The sequence below is a fragment of the Salvelinus sp. IW2-2015 genome, unplaced genomic scaffold, assembly GCF_002910315.2.
Source record: "Salvelinus sp. IW2-2015 unplaced genomic scaffold, ASM291031v2 Un_scaffold4055, whole genome shotgun sequence".
Taxonomy (NCBI): Eukaryota; Metazoa; Chordata; class Actinopteri; order Salmoniformes; family Salmonidae; genus Salvelinus; species Salvelinus sp. IW2-2015.
This window is the reverse complement of record NW_019945327.1, coordinates 53,999-66,360: the sequence shown is the minus strand read 5'-3', so window position 1 is coordinate 66,360 and position 12,362 is coordinate 53,999. Positions and strand designations below refer to the sequence as shown.

Here is a 12,362-nt window from a genome sequence, read left to right as displayed (position 1 = left end):
CGAAGAGATCAAAGTATGTTGGCCATTATATTAACCCCACATGTCTTCCTCCACTATGGCTGGTCCCATTATATTAACCCACATTTCTTCCTCAGTATGCTGGACACATTTATATTAACACATTCCTCAGTGCGATGCCACATTGTCTTCCTCCAGTAATGTTGTCCATTATATTAGCCACTGTTTCCCACATCTGTCTTTACGTACACATCTCCTAGTATGCTGGACCATTAATATTAACCCACATTGGTCTTCCCTCCAGTATCTGGCCATTATATCTAACCCCCCATTGTTCTTCCTCCAAGTATGCTGGTCCCATTATATTGAACCCCACATTGTCTCCTCCAGTATGTTTGGACCCATTTAATATTTAACCCCACATTGTCCTCCTCCAGTATGCTGGACACATTATTATAACCTCCAATTGTCCCTTCCTCCAGTTATGCCTGGACCATTATATTTAACGCACATTGTCTTCCTCCAGTATGCTGGACATTATATTAAACGCACATTTGTCTCTTCCTCGCAGTATCCTGGACCATTATATTAACCCACATTGTCTTCCTCCCAGTATCCTGGAACCATTATATTAACCCACATTGTCCTCCTCCAGTATGCTGGACATTATATAACCCCACATTTGTCTTCCTCCAGTATGCTGGACCATTATATTAACCCCACATTGTCCTCCTCCAGTATGCTGGACCATTATATTAACCCCACATTTGTCTTCCTCCAGTATCTGGACCATTATATTACCCGCACATTGGTCTTCCCATATCCTGGACCATTATATTAACCCACATTGTCTCCTCCAGTATGCTGGACATTATATTAACCCCACATTGTCTTCCTCAGTATGCTGGCCCATTATATTAACCCCACATTGTCTTCCTCCAGTATGCTGGACCATTATATTAACCCCACATTGTCCTTCCAGTATGCTGGACCATTATATTAACCCCACATTGTCTTCCTCCAGTATGCTGGCCCATTATATTACCCCACATTGTCTCCTCCAGTATGCTGGACATTATATTAACCCCACACATTGTCTTCCTCCAGTATGCTGGACCATTATTTAACCCACTTGTCCCTCCAGTATGCTGGACCATTATATTAACCCACATTGTCTTCCTCCGTATGCTGGACCATTATATTAACCCACATTGTCCCTCCTCCAGTATGCTGCCATTATATTAACCACATTGTCTTCCTCCAGTATCTGGACCATTATATTAACCCACATTGTCTCCTCCAGTATGCTGGTCCATTATATAACCCCACATTGTCTTCCTCCAGTATGCTGGACCATTATATTAACCCCACATTGTCCTCCTCCAGTATGCTGGACATTATATTAACCCACATTGTCTTCCTCCAGTATGCTGGACCATTATATTAACCCACATTGTCCTCCTCCAGTCCTGGACCATTATATTAACCCCACATTGTCTCCTCCAGTATGCTGGTCCATTATATTAACCCCACATTGTCTTCCTCCAGTATGCTGGACCATTATATTAACCCACATTGTCTTCCTCCAGTATGCTGGACCATTATATTAACCCCACATTGTCTTCCTCCTAGTATGCTGGACCATTATATTAACCCCACATGTCTTCCTCCAGTATGCTGGACCATTATATTAACCCACATTGTCTTCCTCCAGTATCCTGCCCATTATATTAACCCACATTGTCTTCCTCCAGTATGTTGGACCATTATATTAACCCCACATTGTCTTCCTCCAGTATGCTGGCCCATTATATTAACCCCACATTGTCCTCCTCCAGTATGTGGACGCATTATAATTAACCCCACATTTTGTCTCCTCCAGTATGCTGACCATTATATTAACCCACATTGTCTTCCTCTCAGTATGCTGGACCATTATATTAACCCCACATTGTCTTCCTCCAGTATGCTGGACCATTATATTACCCCACATTGTCTTCCTCCAGTATCTGACCATTATATTAACCCCACATTGTTTCCTCCAGTATGCTGGACCATTATATAACCACATTGTCTCCTCCAGTACCTGGACCATTATATTAACCCCACATTGTCTTCCTCCAGTATGCTGGCCATTATATTAACCCCATTGTCTTCCTCCAGTATCTGGACCATTATATAACCCCACATTGTCTTCCTCCAGTATGCTGGACCATTATATTAACCCCACATTGTCTTCCTCCAGTATGCTGACCTTGTAGTAATCCCACATTGTCTTCCTCCAATAGCAGCGCAGTGTGAGGAGCCTCCCCATATCCTGGCCCATTTCATGAGTGGCTGGCAGGCCTGGGCTTGGCGCTATGCAGACAGAGACAGTTGCCCGTGGCAACCATCTTCACCACCCACGCCACCCTGCTGGGACGTTACCTGTGTGCGGCAGTGTGGACTTCTACAACAACCTCGCCGAGTGAGTGCATCTGTGTGGGTGTGTTTGTGTGTACACATGTGATGATGTCTGATGTGTGGTGTGTGTTGGTCAGGGTTGGGATGTCATGTTTACTATGTTCTGTCTTTGTGCATCTTCACCATCATTTACAGGTAACTGACCTCACAGTAAGTGTTGTGGGTCATTCTAGGTTGTTTGAAGGTCAGTTGTCACCCTAGCTAGTATATTTTGCCCTGATCATAAATCAACCCCTTACCCCTAGTCCCCTACTTAGTATTCACTAGTGTAGATCTGAAAGGGAACTGTTCCAGACTGATGATACCAATCTGATCCTTCCAGAGTTACGTAAGTGTGTGGAAGGTGGGGCGGGCAGGACCGTAGCATTTTTACCATGTTGGTTTTTAGCATCTAGTCTGTCCTGTTTCATCGACCCTGGATTTCTCCACTAAAACAGTGAAAGCACTTATTTGATGTGCTATTTACTTGACCCACAACTGCTGAACGTTGTGGGTCAGTGTCTCCCAGCCTCTTCACCATAGCCACTACTCTAGATCAGATAGGATTGGATAAGCTTTGTTTTATGATCAAAAAATTGAGAATACATTTTTTTTGCAAGTTATTTATTCAATTAACTTTATCTCATAGTAGGTAATAGCTTAGTCTTGGTGAGTGGAATTGACGATTTGGAATTGTCCTCTCTGTCTCAGTTCAACGTGGATAAGGAGGCGGGGGATAGACAGATCTACCATCGGTATTGTCTGGAGCGGACAGCGGCACGCTGCGCTCATGTCTTCACCACGTCTCTCAGATCACAGCCGTTGAGGCAGAGCACCTGCTCAAGAGGAAACCAGGTTGTGTGTGTGCGTTGTGTGTTATGCCTGTCACAGGAATTCCAGTCAAGTCTCTGTTTTTTAACCTTTTAACCTCTTTGTTGTTTCTTAGTTGACTGTCTGGCTACCTCTCTTGTTATCTCTACCTCTCTTCTCTTGTTATCTCTACCTCGCCGTCTCCTGTTCTCTCTCTCCCTTTCCTGTTCTCTCTCTCTCTCTCTCTCTCTCTCTCTCTCTCTCTCCTCTCCCTCTCTCCCTCTCTCCTCTCCTCTCTCCTCTCTCCTCTCTCCCTCTCTCCCTCTCTCCCTCTCTCCCTCTCTCCCTCTCTCCTCTCCTTTTACCGCTCCTGTTCTTCCACTCTCTCTCCTCTCCCCCCACCCCACCCCACAGACATAATCACCCCTAACGGGCTGAACGTGAAGAAGTTCTCTGCCATGCATGAGTTCCAGAACCTGCACGCCCAGAGCAAGAACCGTATCCAGGAGTTCATCAGAGGTCACTTCTATGGGTCAGTGGGGTCACCACCCAAACACAAATATACTATTATACATACTGCTACCCACTGGGCACAGATGTCAGTTCAATGTCTATTTTTGATTTTCATTATGTTGAGTTGTCAACTAATGTGAATTCAATTTGATTTCAATTTCAACAAAACATGATCTCCATCACATTGGATTTAGGTTCAAAGTTGGGTGAAGAAAATCAGAAATTCCCTTATGTTGATGATTTTTTTGTTGATTCAACATTATGATATTTGTTTTGTTTAAATGATGTGGGAACAATGTTAATTCAACCAGTTTTTGCCCAGTGATGGGAGCGTTACCTATCATCATTAATAGACAACCCTAACCCTATCATATTAATAGACAACCCTAACCCTATCATATTAGACAACCCTAACCCTATCATATTAATAGACAACCCTAACCCTATCATATTAGACAACCCTAACCTATATATTGGTGAATGCACCAATTTGTAGGTCGCTCTGGATAAGAGCGTCTGCTAAATGACTTAAATGTAATGTAAATATTAATAGACAACCCTAACCCTATCAATAACCCTAACCCTATCATATTAGACAACCCTAACCCTATCATATTAATAGACAACCCTAGAAACGCCTGTTGCTTGAACCTTATTGACACTATCATTTTCAGGGTTTGATACTGTGACCAAAACAGTGCGACACATGTTTTGGTCACAAGGGTGCCAGTGACATTTTCGCAGAGTGCCAGTTGCATAGCTTTTTTTATCATGATTTATTGAAACAGTAATGTGCAATTGACCAAAAATAAACCCCTTTCTGAAGAGGCAACATCGTCACGGGAACGCCCCTGTCTGTGTGTGTCAGGACTTGACTTACAGGGGAGGTTTAGAAACCCTCCATCAGTGGCCCCTGGCCAGTGGAAAACATATTTTAATATTGCTAGTTTTAATCTAGGCTATATAATTTATTTATAAAAATGGATTCCCAAAGCTTTTCGTTCGTTATGTCGGTTATTTATCACTCGCGCTGCACACGGCCTATAGATAATCTGATGCGCAGAAAGAGCGCGCAGCTCTGAAACAGCTGGTTGTTGTGTTGAGGAAASCAGTAGGAAAGATGTTACAAGTTATATCTACCAGTAAATGCTAAGGCCAGAATYGGTATGCAACCCAGGTAAAACGTTCAAAGTCTTATTTGAATATTGGCGATGCGCAATTCAGTCATCATGGAATATCCTACCTTGAAAATCAGACATTTCTTCTCGACTATTTGGTTGTTGAGAAGTCATTGGTTATGGTAGCCGATTTAACACTTCTACTGCTCCAATATAATTATTACGTGATTTCATTTCTGATCAGTTTTTATGAGGGATTCAGGTGCTTTCGATTGTTTCCCGCTGTTTCAACTGAAGTCTGTTGCGGTAAAACCATATGCGGTTATTATGAGAAAGATATGTTTGCTTCAACTTGTTTTTTTTTTTATACAAAGCGTTCCATTACAAAGGGAACCCGGTTTTTGGTCGCTCTCTCGTTTGAAAACATGGTACAAGAACTCAACACGGGGGCTCCCGAGTGGTGCAGCGGTCTAAGGCACCGCATCCCAGTGCTGGAGGCGCCACTACAGACACCCTGGTTCGATTCCAGGCTGTATCACAACCGTCCATGATTGGGAATCCCATAGGGCGGCGCACAATTGGCCTAGCATCGTCCGGGTTTGGCCGGTGTAGGCCGTCTTTTGAAAATAACAATTTGTTCTTAACTGACTTGCCTAGTTAAATAAAGGTTAACTTTTTTTTAAGTGGCGAGACTGAGCAAGACTACCACATGGACAGACTTCATTAGTGTGTTTGTGTCGGGAGCATGTTGCCTATTTAGTCAGGCAATGTCCACATTATTGTGACATTTTAGAATGTAAAAGTAATGTGAATGTCAATCCATAATACCATTTTTTTATTTAAGTATTATTCATAGTGGAAATGCATACTTTTGGGGGGATTTTTTTCTATAGGCTATTACAACAATGACATAAAATGTAGCTCCTTTAAAATTTGCCTACAATTTAAGTGCTTGAAAAAGTAATTTAAAGTCCTTGAATTTGACCTGCCAATGTCTGTATGAACCCTGTATAGGCGACTTGCTCAGCCCACAAATTAAATATAAAATCACCTGCTGTCAGATTTTGTATTTTTTTCTTCGGGCCAGTAGCTTTGTTGGCACTGGCCCAGTGTGTCTTGCAAATTTACCTGAATGTCAAGCCCTGCTGTGCACTTAGCCGTTAGACTTTCATTAGCATCGCTAACTGTTTTCAGGTAGATGGAAAGACAATTAAAAGGTAAATACAAAGTAGCCTATGACTACACACACACAAAAAAAACTTGCTTGCTGACATTTTGGGACAGTATCAACAGTGTACTAGTTAAACAAATGCCAAAATATAGTTTGAGTGGTATTTTCCTTTAATTTGCTAAGATTCTCGTTATCTAATTCTAGATACCCCAACCTTCATTTTAATGCTTTAAATCTTGATTGTGGAGAAGGGAATAAATGAATGATAGGGTTGGGGTCAGTTCCATTTCAATACAGGAAATAACCTGAATTACAATATCAATTCTCACAGAGAAGCATTGAGGACTGTATTGAAATGAAATTGACCCTGACCCTGGTCTGGACATGTGGTCAGGTGATGTCAGGATTGCATCATTTGGTCTCATCTTGAATGTTTTTTGTTGTCCCACCCGCCAGGCACCTGGACTTCAACCTGGACAAGTGTCTGTTCCTGTTCATCGCTGGGAGGTATGAGTTCAGCAACAAAGGACCTGATCATAAATCAACCCCTTACCCTAGTCCCCTACTTAGTATTCACTAGTGTAGATCTGAAAGGGAACTGTTACCAGACTGATGATACCAATCTGATCCTTCCAGAGTTACGTAAGTGTGTGGAAGGTGGGGCGGCAGGACCGTAGCATTTTTACCATGTTGGTTTTTAGCATCTAGTCTGTCCTTTTTCATCGACCCTGGATTTCTCCACTAAAACAGTGAAAGCACTTATTTGATGTGCTATTTACTTGACCCACAACTGCTGAACGTTGTGGGTCAGTGTCTCCCAGCCTCTTCACCATAGCCACTACTCTAGATCAGATAGGATTGGATAAGCTTTGTTTTATGATCAAAAATAATTGAGAATACATTTTTTTCAAGTTATTTATTCAATTAACTTTATCTCATAGTAGGTATAGCTTAGCTTGGTGAGTGGAATTGACGATTTGGAATGTCCTCTCTCTGTCTCAGTTCAACGTGGATAAGGAGGCGGGGGATAGACAGATCTACCATCGTATTGTCTGGAGCGGACAGCGCACGCTGCGCTCATGTCTTCACCACCGTCTCTCAGATACAGCCGTTGAGGCAGAGCACCTGCTCAAGAGGAAACCAGGTGTGTGTGTGTGCGTGTGTGTGTATGCCTGTCACAGGAATTCCAGTCAAGTCTCTGTTTTTTAACCTTTTAACCTCTTTGTTTGTTCTTAGTTGACTGTCTGGCTAACCTCTCTTGTTATCTCTACCTCTCTCTCTTGTTATCTCTACCTCGCCGTCCCTGTTCTCTCTCCCTTTCCTGTTCTCCCTCTCTCTCTCTCTCTCTCCCTCTCTCCCTCTCTCCCTCTCTCCCTCTCTCCTCTCTCCCTCTCTCCCTCTCTCCCTCTCTCCCTCTCTCCCTCTCTCCCTCCTCCCTCTCTCCCTCCTCCCTCTCCTTTTACCGCTCCTGTTCTCACTCTCTCCTTCTCCCCCGCCACCCCACCCCACAGACATAATCACCCCTAACGGGCTGAACGTGAAGAAGTTCCTGCCATGCATGAGTTCCAGAACCTGCACGCCCAGAGCAAGAACCGTATCCAGGAGTTCATCAGAGGTCACTTCTATGGGTCAGTGGGGTCACCACCCAAACACAAATATACTATATATACATACTGCTGACCCACTGGGCACAGATGTCAGTTCAATGTCTATTTTTGATTTTCATTATGTTGAGTTGTCAACTAATGTGAATTCAATTTGATTTCAATTTCAACAAAACATGATCTCCATCACATTGGATTTAGGTTCAAAGTTGGGTGAAGAAAATCAGAAATTCCCTTATGTTGATGATTTTTTTGTTGATTCAACATTATGATATTTGTTTTGTTAAATGATGTGGGAACAATGTTAATTCAACCAGTTTTTGCCCAGTGATGGAGCGTTACCTATCATATTAATAGACAACTCTAACCCTATCATATTAATAGACAACCCTAACCCTATCATATTAAACCCTAACATCATATAATAGACAACCCTAACCCTATCATATTAGACAACCCTAACCCTATCATATTAATAGACAACCCTAACCCTATCATATTAGACAACCCTAACCCTATATATTGGTGAATGCACCAATTTGTAGGTCGCTCTGGATAAGAGCGTCTGCTAAATGACTTAAATGTAATGTAAATATTAATAGACAACCCTAACCCTATCATATTAGACAACCCTAACCCTATCATATTAATAGACAAACCTAGAAACAGCCTGTTGCTTGAACCTTATTGACACTATCATTTTCAGGGTTTGATACTTGACCAAAACAGTGCGACACACAGTTTTTGGTCACAAGGGTGCCAGTGACATTTTGCAAGAGTGCCAGTTGCATAGCTTTTTTTTATCATGATTTATTGAAACAGTAATGTGCAATTGACCAAAAATAAATCCACTTTCTGAAGAGGCAACATCGTCACGGGAACGCCCCTGTCTGTGTGTGTCAGGACTTGACTTACAGGGGAGGTTTAGAAACCCTCCATCAGTGGCCCCCTGCCAGTGGAAAACATATTTTAATATTGCTAGTTTTAATCTAGGCTATATAATTTATTTATAAAAATGGATTCCCAAAGCTTTTCGTTCGTTAGTCGGTTATTATCACTCGCGCTGCACACGGCCTATAGATAATCTGATGCGCAGAAAGAGCGCGCAGCTCTGAAACAGCTGGTTGTTGTGTTGAGGAAACAGTAGGAAAGATGTTACAAGTTATATCTACCAGTAAAGCAAGGCCAGAATAGGTATGCAACCCAGGTAAAACGTTCAAAGTCTTATTTGAATATTGGCGATGCGCAATTCAGTCATCATGGAATTCCTACCTTGAAAATCAGACATTTCTTCTCGACTATTTGGTTGTTGAGAAGTCATTGGTTATGGTAGCCGATTTACAACTTCTACTGCTCCCAATATAATTATTACGTGATTTCATTTCTGATCCGTTTTTATGAGGGATTCAGGTGCTTTCGATTGTTTCCCGCTGTTTCAATGAAGTCTGTTGCGGTAAAACCATATATCGGTTATTATAAGAAAATAACATTGAATGTTTGCGTCAACTTGGTTTTCTATACAAAAGGTAGTTTGGCCGGTGTAGGCCGTCATTGTAAATAAAATTTGTTCTTAACTGACTTGCTTAGTAGGTTCACTTATTTTTTTAAAGTGATGAGACTGACTCCACATGGACAGACTCATTATTGTGTTTGTGTCGGGAGCATGTGTCTATTAGTCAGGCAATGTCCACATTATTGTGACATTTTAGAATGTAAAAGTCATGTGAATGTCAATGCATAATAAATTGTTTAGCCTATTTAAAACATAATGATTATTCATAGTGAAAACGCTTTGGGGGGAATGTTCTTCTTCTATAGGCTATTACAACAATGACATAAAATGTAGCTCCTTCAAAATTTGCCTACAATTTAAGTGCTTGAAAAAATAATTTAAAGTCCTTGATGTCAAGCCCTGCTGTGCACTTAGCCGTTAGACTATCATTAGCATCGCTAACTGTTTTCGGGTAGATAAAGACAATTAAAAGGTAAATACAAAGTAGCCATGACTACCTGGCAGAATCATGACTATTTGCATCATCCAGTGCCATTTGTTTGAAAACTCCATCACAGTGACTACAGAAACACAGCTATGCCAAACAAACTGTCTGGCTGGTGCTCACCTGAATTAAAGGGGAACTACACCAAAACAAACTTGATTGCTGACATTTTGAGACCGTATCAACAGTGGACTAATTAAACAAATGGCAAATATAGTTTGTGGTATTTTTCTTTAATTTGCTAAGATTCTCGTTATCTAATTCTACATACCCCAACCTTCATTTTAATGCTTTAAATCTTGATTATGGAGACAAGGAGATAAATGAATGATGTGGTGGATGAGGGTTGGGGTCCGTTCCATTTCAATTCAGGAAATAACCTGAATTCAATATCAATTCTCATAGAGAAGCATTGAGGAAAATGGAATTCGGTTTATGTCTGAATTGAAATGAAATTGACCCAACCTTGGTCTGGACATGTGGTCAGGTGATGTCAGGATTGCATCATTTGGTCTCATCTTGAATGTGTTTTTGTTGTCCCACCCGCCAGGCACCTGGACTTCAACCTGGACAAGTGTCGTTCCTGTTCATCGCTGGGAGGTATGAGTTCAGCAACAAAGGAGCTGATATCTTCTTGGAGGCTTTGGCCAGACTCAACTATCTACTGAGAGTAAGCTGTGTGTGTGTGTCCGGCACTGTGTTTGGTGTGTGTGTGTACACGTGTATCAGAAAATGTGTGTGCATTCGGAAAGTATTCAACCCCTCAACTTTTTCCACATTTTGTTAGGTTACTGCCTTATCCTAAAATTGATTTGGAGAAAATCCCTCATCAATCTACATACAATACTCCATAATGACAAAGCAAATGTATTACAACAACAAAAAATTATATCAAATTTACATAAGTCTTCAGACCCTTTACTCAGTACTTTTATGAAGCACCTTTTGCAGTGGGTCTTCTGGGTATGACGCTACAAGCTTGGCACACCTGTATTTGGGGAGTTATTCCCATTCTCTCTTCCTCTCAAGCTGTCAGGTTGGATGGGGAGTGTGCTGCACAGCTATTTTCAGGTCTCTCCAGAGACGTTCGATTTGGTTCAAGTCCGGGCTCTGCCTGGGCCACTCAAGGACATTCAGAGACTTGTCCAAAGCCACTCCTGCGTTGACTTGGCTGTGCGCTTAGGGTCGTTCTCCTGTTGGAAGTTGAATCTTTGCCCCAGTCTGACGTCTTGAGTGCTCTGGAGCAGGTTTTCATCAAGGATCTCTCTGTACTTTGCTCCATTCATCTGTCCCTCGTTCCTGACTAGTTTCCCAGCTCTGCCGCTGAAAAACATCCCCACAGCAGGATGCTGCCACCACCATGCTTCACTGTAGGGATGGTGACAGGTTTCCTCCAGACGTGAAAGAGTTCAATCTTGTGTTCATCAGACCAGAGAATCCTGTCTCAGAGCTCTACAAACAATTCCTTTGACCTCATGGCTTGGTTTTTGTTCTGACATACACTGTAAACTGTGGGACCTTATATAGACCGGTGTGTGCCTTTCCAAATCGGTCCAATCAATTGAATTTACCACAGGTGGACTTCAAGTTTTTAGAAACATCTCAAGGATGATCAATGGAAATAGGATGCACCTGAACTCAATTTCGAGTCTCATAGCAAAGGGTCTGAATACTTATGTAAATAAGGTACTTTTAAAATATTTTTTTATACATTTGCAAACATTTCTAAAAACCTGTTTTCACTTTGTCGTTATTGTGTTTTTAAATCAATTTCAGAATAAGGCTGTAACGTAACAAAATGTGTGAAAAAGTCTAGGGATCTGAATACATTCTGAATGCACTGTGTACATACCCATGTCTACCAGCCTGTCTGTCGGTTAGTTAGATGTATTCAAGAATCTTGCAGGTATTTACCCCTCCCTGCCTCCTCTCTCTCCCTCAGGTCAACCACAGCGATGTGACTGTCGTTGCGTTCTTCATCATGCCTGCGCGGACCAACAACTTCAACGTGGAGACGCTGAAAGGCCAAGCAGTCAGGAAGCAGCTCTGGTAATGACAACACCATCATGGCTGTTTCCTGCCACAGAGGGAGACACTTGCATGTGAGAAAATAAGAAAACGTATGTATTTATAGTGACTAATAACTTGACTCTGTTTTAACATCCCCATGGCAGGGATACCGCTCACACAGTGAAAGACGCTTCGGAAAGAAACTTTATGAATCACTGCTGGTGTAAGTGGACCTCTATGAATCCCCATTTGTGCTGTTGAACTACCAGTACAAGAACTGTATGAACCCATAGGAACACTGTCTGTAAACCCATAGAATCACTGTCTTGTAAACCCATAGGAATCACTGTCTTGTAACCCATAGGAATCACTGTCTTGTAAACCCATAGGAATCACTATCTTGTAAACCCATAGGAATCACTGTCTTGTAAACCCATAGGAATCACTGTCTTGTAAACCCATAGGAATCACTGTCTTGTAAACCCATAGGAATTCACTGTCTTGTAAACCCATAGGAATCACTGTCTTGTAAACCCATAGAATCACTGTCTTGTAAACCCATAGGAATCACTGTCTTGTAAACCCATAGGAATCACTGTCTTGTAAACCATAGGAATCACTGTCTTGTAAACCCATAGGAATCACTGTCTTGTAAACCGTAGGAATCACTGTCCTGTATAAACCCGTAGGAATCACTGTCCTGTAAAACCGTAGGAATCACTGTCCTGTAAAACCTATG

General features: G+C 41.9%; 1 pseudogene; it reads left to right on the top strand.

The window, feature by feature from the left end:
- The window catches only part of LOC112076808 (glycogen [starch] synthase, muscle-like), a 21,708-nt pseudogene that overhangs the window by 4,989 nt on the left and 4,357 nt on the right, over positions 1-12,362 (top strand).